This window comes from Hordeum vulgare, chromosome 3H (assembly GCF_904849725.1).
Source record: "Hordeum vulgare subsp. vulgare chromosome 3H, MorexV3_pseudomolecules_assembly, whole genome shotgun sequence".
In the NCBI taxonomy this organism is placed as follows: domain Eukaryota; kingdom Viridiplantae; phylum Streptophyta; class Magnoliopsida; order Poales; family Poaceae; genus Hordeum; species Hordeum vulgare.
Window position 1 is genome coordinate 457197419 of NC_058520.1, and position 13870 is coordinate 457211288.

Below are 13870 nucleotides of genomic sequence, written 5' to 3' on the forward strand. Positions count from 1 at the left end.
TATCCCGCATGCTTGCCCACGATCACGACCACGACCTCAGTCTTCTGGATAGTTCACGTACAGGCGGTCATTCCCCTCATCGTACTGCCACGCCAGCTGCGTGCCGTCGGGATCACCTGTGTCGGGCGTACCTGTACCTGTTGGGGTGTTGAAGTAATCTGTGAGCCACAGGGACTCAGCAATCTATGACCTCGGTACCGAAACTAGTCAAGTTATTAGGGGAGGAAGGTTCAGTGTATAGGTTGCAGCATCCTAAGCATTTATGGTGGCTAACTCACGTAGAACAAGTTATAGATGTGGTGGTCTACGCGAGTGGTCGAAGAATAGATGATCACTAAGTGATCCTGATCACCTACCTACGTAAAAAATAACCCCACCGTGTTCCCGATCGAAGAGAGGTCTTCGAAGGCGACAGTCACGGTTACGCACACGGTTGGCAGTTTTATTAGAATTAGTTCAAGTTATCTAGAACCGGATGTTAACAAATATTCCAAGTTGCCACATAACCGCGGGCACGACTTTCCGAAAGATTAAACCCTGCAGGGGTGCTCCAACTACTCCATCACAAACGGTCACGGGCCGCAAAGTAATCCTCTAACACGAATCTCGTGATCTCGTCGGATTCCTTAGAGGAAAACCTCAACTCCGGGGAGAACCAAAGCTTCACCGGGATTCCTATACGCAAGATATATCGCTAAGGTAAGACAAGACTAGCAGGACCTCCCGTCGTGTCGACGACCCCGATAAGAGCCGCGTATCTCAGTCTCAGGACATGACGGATGAGCTACGCGTACGATGGCCTGGTAGAAATCTCTCAAGTTACCCTGAGTTGGCCCCGCACAGTGCTCTGGTTTGGACCAACACTCATGAGGAGCACTGGCCCGGGTTGTTGATTAATTCCTCGGGGTAGCTATTCCCTATGCAAATTATTATTAGGTGATTAGCAAATCAAAACCAATGTTGGGTCCTGCCGGACAAGTCTTAACACTACACGATTTATCAAGGGGGTCCCCATAACAACCCCGAACGTGTTAGGAGCGATCAGTTATGGAATCAAATACGGGTAGCCGGAAACTAAGGCGGCAATAACGGAACAAAACACTCGGCAAAAGGCTAGGCTTCCCTTCGTTACCAAGTATATAGGTGCATTAATTAAATAACAGATTTAAACATAATGAAATGAAAGCTCATGTTATCACATGAGACAATTGCACCTGCAACTAGCAACGCTAACATTAGAAGTTGAGCAAGCCTACTTAGCCATTCAATATTAGATAGGAGGGGAAAGTGTTTGGGTTTCATGGTAATATCAGGAGGCAATTATATCAGTGGTAGGCAGCAAGCATATGACGAAGGAAACATGAATCTATGTATAACAAAGCTAGAGACGGTATCAAGGTCATGGGCACCTTGCTTGTGATGTCTTCAGCTTGGAACTGCTCTTGTTTGTCGTGCACGTACTCTCCCGAATACACGTACTCACTCTCCGATCCCGATGCTACCCAAGATAAAAATAGCATCCAATGAACAACAACACAACATGATGCAACAAACACATGATGCATGAGGTGAGAATGTAGCATGCATCTCTTTTCTAGTCACTTGCATATGCATGAGAAGAAAAGACAAACTTCTGGACAGAACTTCTCTCTAAGCTATCTTGACATGCATGAAGATGATATTAACAGGTGCATCACGCGAAAATGATGCAAAAACATATAAAGAACGTTGAGAACGGAGCTACGGATCAACCGGAAACTACGAAACAAGAAATGGAGTCCTACGGATCAAATCTACCACAAGCACTCTCCAATGGCATACTTCTGGTATTCCTAGGTTGCCACATGACCAAACAAACAAGTATAGGTGGGGTGGTGCAAAGAAACTCACCACACCACCAACTATGCACTCACAAGTTACAAAACAACAAAACTATGCCTTCTGTCCTAAACAACATCATAGCAGTTTGAGAGCAACATGCAAAGCACCTACAGCCACCCAAATGTGCCAAACAAGATATGTGGCAGAAGCTATTCAAAATCTCTACAAGCATGAGCAAGAAGATAATACAAATGAGTTACACACAGAAAGATCTACAGGTGCTAACTTGGCCAAAATAACAGATTTCACGGACTTGGTGAAAATCTCAGATTCTCACCAGCTGTTTATGCTCTCAAGCATTTTGACAGCCCCCAAATCAATATCTATAAGAAGTCAAAGTGAATGAAATTTAACAGAGAGCTAGACAAACACAAAGCTCCAACTCTCTAGTTGATTGCAAGGGCTGATTCCCAACACATGAACTTTTGCAACCACAACTACAAGGGAAGAAAATAACAGCGCTTTCTCAGACTTAGTGAAAATCACAGATTTTCACTAAACTGACAATTTCAGCCACATGCCTACTTTGACAAAGCACAACTTGCACATACAGTCTCCTAAGCATAAAAAACCACCATACTGTAGAGGGGTTCACCCACTACTGCCACAACAAGGAATCATCCTCTTGGGCTCATCACATCTCATGGCACCAAGCTCTAAACATAGGTCAAAACAGAAAAATGACATCTCCATAAAGTGTCCAAAAGGGAAATCTGATTTCACCAGTGGATTCCTGGGATGATTGTACCCCAAAAACATATATAATACCTAGGTACTTGCATAGAACAAATAGGCACAAAGCTATGATGAAAAACTACATGGAATCACATAGATGCAAATAGTGCCATATCACATGTGTTGCACACTAGTTCATTACCTACGCATGCACTTGCACACACTCACATCTCCACTGGTGACATGAGGGTTTAGACCTCATGTCTGTGTGCCATATCACATCACCATACACACACACATACCTTAAGCATACACACACTAGCCCTACACATGCTAGTTTCTAACACACACACACTTACCTACACTCACATCAACTACCACTAGCACACACACATATATGCTTGCACCCAAGTGCTCACTAAGGCAAAACCATGCCTTGGCATGTGGGTGTCACACACACACATGCACACACACACATGCACACACCACATGATCACCTACACACACTCACAAGAATCACTAACTCCTACACATGCACATAACTAGAACAAGGTGAAAAACCTACTGGATGTGAGGTATAAGCACCCCTACACATGCTAGCAAATATCAAAGATGCAAACCCACACATACACACATACATCACTAGGGCACATGATCTCATGCTCACAAGCACACCACACCATACCCACATGCACACATACATGTATCACACACACTCTAGAAACTAGTGAGGGAAAATCTAAACAAAAGAAAAACCTACTAACTTGTTGCCCAACAACAAGGTAAGGAGGAGCAAAACAAATGGAAAACAGTAACAACACACAACTAAATAAATAAAGGGGGGGCAGAGGGACTCGAACCCAAGTGCTCCCTTGTACAGCACAAACACCCTACCACTGCGCTACACCACTTGGCTCGAGAGAGAGGGGAGAGGTAGCAGGATATGCTTGCCTCTGATGCTGCCCAAAAACAAATCAACACAAAAAGGGGTGCTGCGGGGACTCGAACCCATGACTTGCGCTAAGGTAAAACACGCCACTTCCACCGCGCTGGGGTATCGAAGGTTAACAAAGAGGGGGGCTTTGCTCTTTTGAGCAACCCCTTGTGGATCTACTACTCCCCGACGGTGGACGGAACAGGGGAGGCTCACCGCCGGCGATACGGTTCAAATTGAGCAACGGCTCGTTGCTGGGAGGAAGAGGGATCTTCCCCGGTTCCATTCCACACCTAAGCTCTACACGAGAAGCCCTACAGCTATTGCTCCACGACACGCGGCGGCGCTGGCGACAGAGAGATGCATGGCGGCGATGCTACGACCCTACACGCAAGATGCCGACAGGGGAAGGGGGAGGAGAGCTTGTGCTCACCCACTGGTCGAGGAGACACGCCTGTCGGAGAGGAAGGAGGGGAAGTCGAGGAAGTAGCCGATTCGGAGGTGGTCGTCGGAGCGGAAGAAGGCCATCGTCTAAGTAGAGGAAGCAGGGTAGATTGACGTTGACTGGCTGCAGGAACGGGCTCCCTTGAGGTCCCGCGTGCTCCTGGGTTGCTCGGAGAGGACGGAGATGCACGACAACGACGGCGACGAGCTCCTCATAGATCGGCCATGGTGGAGGAGGAACTCGGCCCACCTACTGTCGATCTGGGAGAGGGAGGAGGAAGAGGAAGGAGGTGGCGGCGCTGCGAGGGAACCCTAGCCCACTGCCCGGACACCAAGGGTTAAATAGAGGGGCGAGGAAGGCCACCTCGACGTCCGTGAGCACGACACCGCTCTGTGTCTTGCACTCTCTGACGAAACTGACGGAAAGGAGGGGGAAGAAGAAGACGCCGTCAACAGGAGCGGGCTACTGCGCGAGGGGCTACTAGGCCAGCGAGGAGGAGGAGGCCCGCTCGGAGGTGCCAGGTAAGAAAAGAAAAACCCTCTGGGTTTTTCTATTTAAAACAAAACAGAGACAAAAATAAATACACAGGCCACACTGTTGACTCTAAAATAAAACAAAAATGCCCCTGGTCATAAGGGAATTATGACCCAATAAAATAAATTGAAAAGAGAATTTTTGGAGCATTTAAATATTTACAAAACAGAATTTGAATAACCTATTTTGTGAATATTTACCCCACTTAAACAAAGTTTAAAATCACAATAAACCTAGCACCACATCCACCACAAAACACTCTAAAAGATCTACATATTTGAACCAAGGTTAGAGCAAGTCAAACTTGAGCTTGAGAAAATAGAGAGGGAAGGTTTTGAAACCCAGTTGAAAAACTACCATAGATGCACCCCACTTTCAAATGCACCACTTCATCACATCACATATCATCATCACATATCACATCCATGGAACCACAACAACAACAAACACAAGAAGGCATGAATGGAATGAATGCATGAATGCAAAGGGGCGACAAAGTAACATCACATGAAATAACACATGCATACCTCACATGGCAAAGACAAGATGGACCCACATACATGAAGGTTCCAAATATTGCAAGTTACACTCTGGGGCATTACAAACTCTCCCACACTACAAAAAGATCGCGTCCCGAGATCTAGGACTGAAAGAACTCTGGGAATTCAGAACGGAGGTGATCCTCGCGTTCCCAAGTGGCCTCTTTATCGGAATGATGTGACCACTGCACCTTGAGAAATTTGATGGACTTGTTGCGGGTCTTGCGCTCAGTCGCCTCGAGAACCGCAACTAGATGCTCACGATAGGATAGGTCGGGTTGAAGGTCGATGTCTTGAAGATGAACTGTGCGCTCGGGAGTCTTGAAGCATCTCCGGAGCTGAGAGACATGGAACACATCATGCACATTTGCAAAGTCTGAAGGGAGCAAAAGCTGATACACAAGGTCGCCTCTCTTGCCAACAACTCTGAAAGGACCAACGAAACGAGGCGCAAGCTTGCCTTTGATGCCAAAACGCTGTGTGCCTTGACACTTTGAGATAGACGAAGTCATCGAGCTCATAAGACATGTCACGATGCTTGCTATCATAATAGCTCTTCTGACGGGACTGCGCTGCTCTGAGATTATCCCGAATGACCCGACACATCTCTTCAGCTTCTTCTATCAAGTCTTTCCCAAGAATCTGACGCTCGCCGGTCTCGGACCAGTTGAGCGGGGTACGACACTTCCTGCCATAGAGAATCTCAAATGAAGCTTTGCCAGAACTAGCTTGATAACTGTTGTTATACGAGAACTCAGCGAAAGGCAGGCAGTCTTCCCACTTCATGCCAAAAGAAATGACACAGGCTCTCACCATATCCTCAAGGACCTGATTGACTCTCTCCACTTGCCTACTAGTGTGAGGATGAAAAGTTGTGCTGAAGCGTATCTTCGTACCCATCGCAGACTAAAAAGAGTCCCAGAACTTGGAAGTGAAGATACCTCCGCGATCCGAAGAAATCAACATAGGCACGCCGTGCAAAGATACTATCCTTGAAATGTACAGATCTGCAAGCTGAGCTGCCGAGATGGATTCCTTGACTGGAAGAAAATGAGCCACTTTACGCAACTTGTCGATGACGACGAAGATGGCATCGTTACCCTTCTTAGACTTCAGAAACCCGATGGTGAAATCCATCTCAATATGGTCGAACTTACACTCGGGAATGGGCAATGGATGCAAAAGACGTGCTGGACATTGATGCTCTGCTTTCACCCTTCGACATACATCACATTCATTTACGAACTGAGCAATCTCACGCTTCATGCGAGTCCACTAGAAGGTCTGTTTCTAGTCGTGATACATCTTGGAGCTTCCTAGATGTATTGAGAGCAGAGAGTTATGAGCTTCTTCCATGATTACCTTTCTGAGATCACCTTTCGGAACGACAAGACGATCCTCAAAGAATAACGTGTCTCTGGCATCAACACTGAAGCACTTATATTTGGGAACTCCCTTTGCCAAGCCAATCTTAACTTTCTTCACCATTGCATCAAGAAGCTGCGCTGCTCGGACCTGATCTTCCAAGGTAGGAGAGATCTGAAGATTTGCAAGAAATCCCTGAGGTACTAACTGAAGGTTGAGCTTTCTGAAAGATTCACAAAGGTCATGCTGGAGAGGCTTCAGAATGAGACTGTTGCAGTAAGCCTTCCTGCTCAAAGCATCTGCCACGACATTAGCTTTGCCTGGAGTGTACTCAACGCTCAGATTAAAATATTGGAGCATTTCCACCCAACGAGTTTGCCGAAGATTCAGGTTAGGCTGGGTGAAGATGTACTTGAGACTCTTGTGGTCGGTGAACACTTCAACCTTTCGTTCCAACAAGAGGTGTCTCCAAGTCATCAGAGCATGTACCACTACCGCCAGCTCAAGATCATGCACATGATAATTCTTCTCACTTGGATTCAACTGCCACGAGGTATAAGCAACCACTTTCTTCTCTTGCACCAAGACCTTGAAGAGAGGCGTCGTAGAACACTTGGTAAGGTTTGGAGTCATCAGGAGGAACCAAGACTAGAGTAGAGGTGAGCTTCTCTTTGAGTGTGTCGAAGGCCAACTAACACTCTGGAGACCAGACATACTTCACACCCTTCTGAAGAAGACTAGAGAGAGGCTTAGCAATCTTGGAGAAGTTCTCAACGAACCTTCTACAATAGCTTGCAAGCCCGAGAAAGCTTCGAAGCTGTTTCACATTTTGCGGAGGCTCCCACTCAACAATGGCCTGCACCTTCGACGGATCAACTTTGATGCCCTCGGCAGAGATGATGTGCCCAAGGTAGACAACTTATTTCAACCAGAACTCACACTTGGAAAACTCTGCATAGAATTTATGCTCTCTCAGCTTATCAAGCACCAGCTTGAGATGTTCTTCATGCTCTTCCTCAGTTTCCGAAAAGACCAGAATATCATCGAGATACAGCAAGACGAATTCATTCTTGAACGGAGAGAATATGTAGTTCATCATACGACAAAATGTCGGTGGAGCATTTGCCAGACCAAAAGACATGACCGTATACTCATACGAGCCAAAACTTGTCTTGAAAGCAGTCTTTGGAATATCCTGTTCGCGAATGCGAATTTGATGATAGCCCATCCTGAGATCGAGCTTGGAGAAGACCTTAGCCCCTTTCAACTGCTCGAACAACTCATTTATGTTCGGAAGTGGATACTTGTTTCTGATTGTCTTCTTGTTCAATGGACGGTAATCGACACACAATCGGTCTATGCCATCCTTCTTCTTGACAAACAACACTCCACAGCCCCAAAGAGACGAGCTTGGTCTGATCAGACCCAGACGCTCCTACTCATCGAGTTGCCTCTTAAGTTCCTTCAGCTCTTCTGGACCCAATTTGTACGGCCGTTTGCACACAGGCGCAGTACCCGGTTCAAGCTCAATAACAAATTCAACTTCCCGGTGCGGATGCATTCCTCGCAGTTCTTCTCGAAACACATCTTCATATTCGCAGACCACTGGGACTTGCGAAATTGGATTAATCTCACCATTTTCATTCAAGGAAAATAGACGGATTGTGTCATCGCGCGCCGCGAAGATAATCACGTCCTCCGAAGAGTGAGTAAGATTCACTTCTTTAGCTTCACAATCAATCGATGCCTTGTTCATGGCCAACCAGTCCATACCAAGGATCAAATCAATGTCGAAATCGCCCAAGACAATAGGAGACGCCAGAAAAGAATAACTCCCCATCTTGACAGAAACATCCGGAATTACCACATTAGAGCTCATCAACATGCCCGGGGAAACCACACGAAAAGGTTTGTCCAATGTCTTCGAAACAAAATCATGATTCCATGCAAATGGTCTAGACATAAACGAATGAGAAGCAACAGAATCAAACAACACTTTAGCAGGAATATCATTAACGAGGAGGTTACCCATAATCACATCTGACGAGTTCTCTGCTTCAGCTGCATTCACCATGTTGACTCTAGCAAACCTGGGGTTGAACTTGACGATAGCATTGCTTGGAGGTTTGCCTGGAGGAGGAGGCGGAAGACGGAGCTAAGAAGTGCACTTGTTGGCATAGTGACCCTTCTGCCCACACTTGTGACAAGTAACATCTGCCGGCTGACGGTACTGTGTCTGAGGAGGCCCTTGCTTCTGCTGCTGAAACCTCTGCTCGAAAGCTGGGTTGGGTGGGTGGGAAGAACCACGACCACCTAAATGCTTGAACTGCTACTTGTGCCGAGGAGGAGGAGGAGACACCCAATATTTCTGTTGCTTCTGAACCACCTGAGTTGAGGAAGACGAGCTGCAATATATGAAGCACTTATTAGAATTCTCCACCCTGAGCAAAGCTGCCTCAGCCCTGTGAGCCAAGTTGTAGAACTTATCGAACTCCTCAGGATCGTGCAAAGCGAGAGCTAGCTGCAAATCTTCTTTCAAACCACCTCTGAACTGATAAATCTTGCTCTTCTGATCTGGAATATCCTGCAAGGCATATCGGGCTAGCTCGTGGAACTCGACGTTGTACTTGTACACGGAGTTACCACCTTGCTTCAAGCGCCTGAACTTCTCACGCATCTCCTCCACAAAGCTGGACGGGATGTAGTGGGACCTGAAGTCTGTGCAGAACTTATCCCAAGAGATCACTCTGGCACCCCTGGAATCCTTCAACTGCTGCCACCAGATAGACGCTTGCCCCCTTTAGCTGGAATATTGCAAACTTGACGAAATCCTCTGGACGAACATTGCTACACTCAAAGTGCTTGTTCATGTCGCGGATCCAATCCTCAAGATCAAACGGCTGGTCACACGACGTGAAGGTCTTCGGCTGATTTGAGAGGAACTGACTCAGATTAGCAAACTGATTGCCCCCATGATTGAAGTTGCCTTGGTGCTGATTAGTCCTCTTTTGCAACAACTGGATCAGCATCTGAGTGTTTGCATTTGTAGCAGCCATCACCGCCTGCCAAGCCTCTGCAGGAGGAGGCCGCGGCAGAGGAGGAGGTGGTGGCGGCATGTCAGCACCCTCACGACCTGGATTCTGACAAGTTGGTGGAGCCCTCCTGAAGACGGACAACACACTAGCCCACAGAATAAATTGAAGGTATAGCTGGATCAAAAAGGCAGGAATATCTGAACATGAATATTAGCAATTGCACTCGAACAAAATAGTAAGAATGCTTCCTCAAAGTGGCTGTCGACAAAATTCTGATTAAGACCACTTGCAAACAAGTATGAGCTAGAACTGCTCGGAACAAACGTATGATCGATATTTCATCCGATATCTTCGTGGATAAGATCGCACGGGCTCGAATTTACAGTAGTCATCTTGTGCAAGGTAGTGCACACGACTTACGAAGTATCCCCGAGTCGTAGCAAGCTACAAGGACTTTTTAAGACACAACGAGAACCGCTGTAAGACGACCGTGAACAAACGTACCCACTGAATATCGACTCCCAATCTCACATCATGCATCTGTAGGAAGATTGTCCTATAAGTCACTACTTGATATCCCACCTATGAATTCCCGAAATATCTGGTCATGCAATCTGGTACACGGATACAAGGAGTAATATTCACACAACTCCTATACTAACCCATCTAATGTATCACATCTGTCAACACATAACCAGAATCTCGGACCTTCATCTACTACAGACCCTCGTGATCACAACGATACAAAGTATGGCAGTACTCTCGAACAATCTGCACCGGTACTGGGGACATTGGGGTTATCTCGCCACTACTAGTATTGAAGCAATTACGAACATCCTTCGTTCTGAGATACTCAAAAATCTGAATGATGGCGATGTGCACAAGAATCCCCTGGGGCTCAACTCCCCGAAAGAAATCAAAGCACACAGGAGGCACCAAGACAGAACTCCGTCCCATCGATATCATATAGATTTCAAAATACCCGCGTGATCCTAAATTTTTTTTGAGCGAGAAGAGGAGTAGAATTAAGATTTCCTAAGTCGAGAACCTCACCAGAGATGGAAGAGGAGAAAAAAGAAACCTACTCTCCGATATAACTAAGACTCAAAACATTTTACTAGACTCGACTCGGCCAAGTACGATCACACAAAGGCTCCTATGGTCGTATGGCTCTCATTACCAACTTGTAACGACTAAGATGCGGTCCTTTCCGATTTAGGGGGCGATGCCCCAAAATGGAAAGAAGTGCATCTATGCGTTTCGCAAGCAAGATAAACATGGCACATACATGAATACATAATGACAAATAGGGAACCATTTGCCATCTCACATAGATAATATCAGAGTTTACATCCACACATTTATTCAGAGAAGGTAGTTCCGCTATGGACTACATAACATAAGAAAAGGCTATGCTATCCCGCATGCTTGCCCACGATCACGACCACGGCCTCATTTTTCTGGATAGTTCATGTACAGGCGGTCGTTCTCCTCATCATACTGCCACGCCGGCTGCGTGCCGTCGGGATCACCTGTGCCGGGCGTACCTATACCTGTTGGGCTGTTGAAGTAATCTGTGAGCCACAGGGACTCAACAATCTATGACCTCGATACCGAAACTAGTCAAGTTATTAGGTGAGGAAGGTTCAATGTATAGGTTGCAGCATCCTAAGCATTTGTGGTGGCTAACTTACGTAGAACAAGTTATAGATGTGGTGGTCTATGCGAGCGGTCGAAGATTATGATCACTAAGTGATCCTGATCACCTACCTACGTCAAACATAACCCCACCGTGTTCCCGATCGAAGAGAGGTCTTCGGAGGGGAAAGTCACGGTTACACACACGTTTGGGAGTTTTATTAGAATTAGTTCAAGTTATCTAGAACCGAATGTTAACAAATATTCCAAGTTGCCACATAACCGCGGGCACGACTTTCCAAAAGATTAAACCCTGCAGGGGTGCTCCAACTAGTCCATCACAAACGGTCACGGGCCGCAAAGTAATCCTCTAACACGAATCTCGTGATCTCATCGGATTCCTTAGAGGAAAACCTCAACTCTGGGGAGAACCAAAGCTTCACCGGGATTCCTATACGCAAGATATAACGCTAAGGTAAGACAAGACTAGCAAGACCTCCCGTCGTGTCGACGGCCCCGATAAGAGCCGCGTATCTAAGTCTCAGGACACGACGGATGAGCTACGCGTACGAGGGCCTGATAGAAATCTCTCAAGTTGCCCTGAGTTGGCCTCGCACAGTGCTCTGGTTTGGACCAACACTCATGAGGAGCACTGGCCCGGGTTGTTGATTAATTCCTCGGGGTAGCTATTCCCTATGCAAATTATTATTAGGTGATTAGCAAATCAAAACCAATGTTGGGTCCTGCCGGAAAAGTCTTAACACTACACAATTTATCAAGGGGGTTCCCATAACAACCCCGAACGTGTTAGGATCGATCAATTATGGAATCAAACACGGGTAGCCGGAAACTAAGGCGGCAATAATGGAACAAAACACCCGGCAAAAGGCTAGGCCTCCCGTCGTTACCAAGTATATAGATGCATTAATTAAATAACAGATTTAAACATAATGATATCAAAACTCATGTTATCACATGAGACAATTGCACCTGCAACTAGCAACGCTAACATTAGAAGCTGAGCAAGCCTACTTAGCCATTCAATATTAGCTAGGAGGGGAAAGTGTTTGGGTTTCATGGCAATATCAGGAAGCAATTATATCAGTGGTAGGCAGCGAGCATATGACGAAGGAAACGTGAATCTAGGCATAACAAAGCTAGAGACGATATCAAGGTCATGGTCATCTTGCGTGTGATGTCTTCAGCTTGGAACTGCTCTTGTTCGTCCTGCATGTACTCTCCCGAATCCACGTACTCGCTCTCCGATCCCGGTGCTACCCAAGATAAAAATAGCATCCAATGAACAATAACACAACATGATGCAACAAACACATGATGCATGAGGGTAGAATGTAGCATGCATCTCTTTTCTAGTCACTTGCATATGCATGAGAAGAAAAGACAAACTTCTGGACAGAACTTCTCTCTAAGCTACCTTCACATGCATGAAGATGACATGAACAGGTGCATCACGCAAAAACTATGCAAAAACATATAAAGAACGTTGAGAATGGAGCTATGGATCAACTCGAAACTATGAAACAAGAAATGGAGTCCTATGGATCAAATCTACCACAAGCACTCTCCAATGGCATACTTCTAGTATTCCCAGGTTTCCACATGACCAAACAAACAAGTATAAGTGGGGTGGTGCAAAGAAACTCACCACACCACCAACTATGCACTCACAAGTTACAAAACAACAAAACTATGCATTCTGTCCTAAACAGCATCATAGCAGTTTGAGAGCAACATGCAAAGCACCTACAACCACCCAAATGTGCCAAACAAGATATGTGGCAGAAGCTATTCAAAAGCTCTACAAGCATGAGCAAGAAGATAATACAAAGGAGTTACACACATAAAGATCTACAAGTGCTAACTTGGCCAAAATAACAGATTTCACGAACTTTGTGAAAATCTCAGATTCTCACCAGCTGTTTATGCTCAGCATTTTGACAGCCCCCAAATCAATATCTACAGGCAGTCAAAGTGAATGAAATTTAGCAGAGAGCTAGACAAACACAAAGCTCCAACTATCTAGTTGATTGCAAGGGCTGATTCCCAACACATGAACTTTTGCAACCACAACTACAAGGGAAGAAAATAACAGCAGTTTCTGAGACTTAGTGAAAATAAACTGACAATTTCAGCCACATGCCTACTTTGACAAAGCACAACTTGCACATACAAACTCCTAAGCATAAAACAAAACCACCATGCTGTAGAGGGGTTCACCCACTACTACCGCAACAAGGAATCATCCTCTTGGACTCATCACATCTCATGGCACCAAGCTGTAAACATAGAACAAAACAGAAAAATGACATCTCCAGAAAGTGTCCAAAAGGGAAATCTGATTTCGCCAATGGATTCCTGGGATGATTCTACCCCAAAAACATATATAATACCTAGGTACTTGCATAGAACAAATAGGCACAAAGCTAAGATGAAAAACTACATGGAACCACATAGATGCAAATAGTGCCATATCACATGTGTTGCACACTAGTTCATCACCTACACATGCACTTGCACACACTCACATCTCCATTGGTGACATGAGGGTTTAGACCTCATGTATGTGTGCCATATCACATCACCATACACACACACATACCTTAAGCATACACACACTAGCCCTACACATGCTAGTTTCTAACACACACACTTACTTACACTCACATCAACTACCACTAGCACACACACATATATACTTGCACCCAAGTGCTCACTAAGGCAAAACCATGCCTTGGCATGTGGGTGTCACACACACACATGCACACACCACATGATCACCTACACACACTCACAAGAATCACTA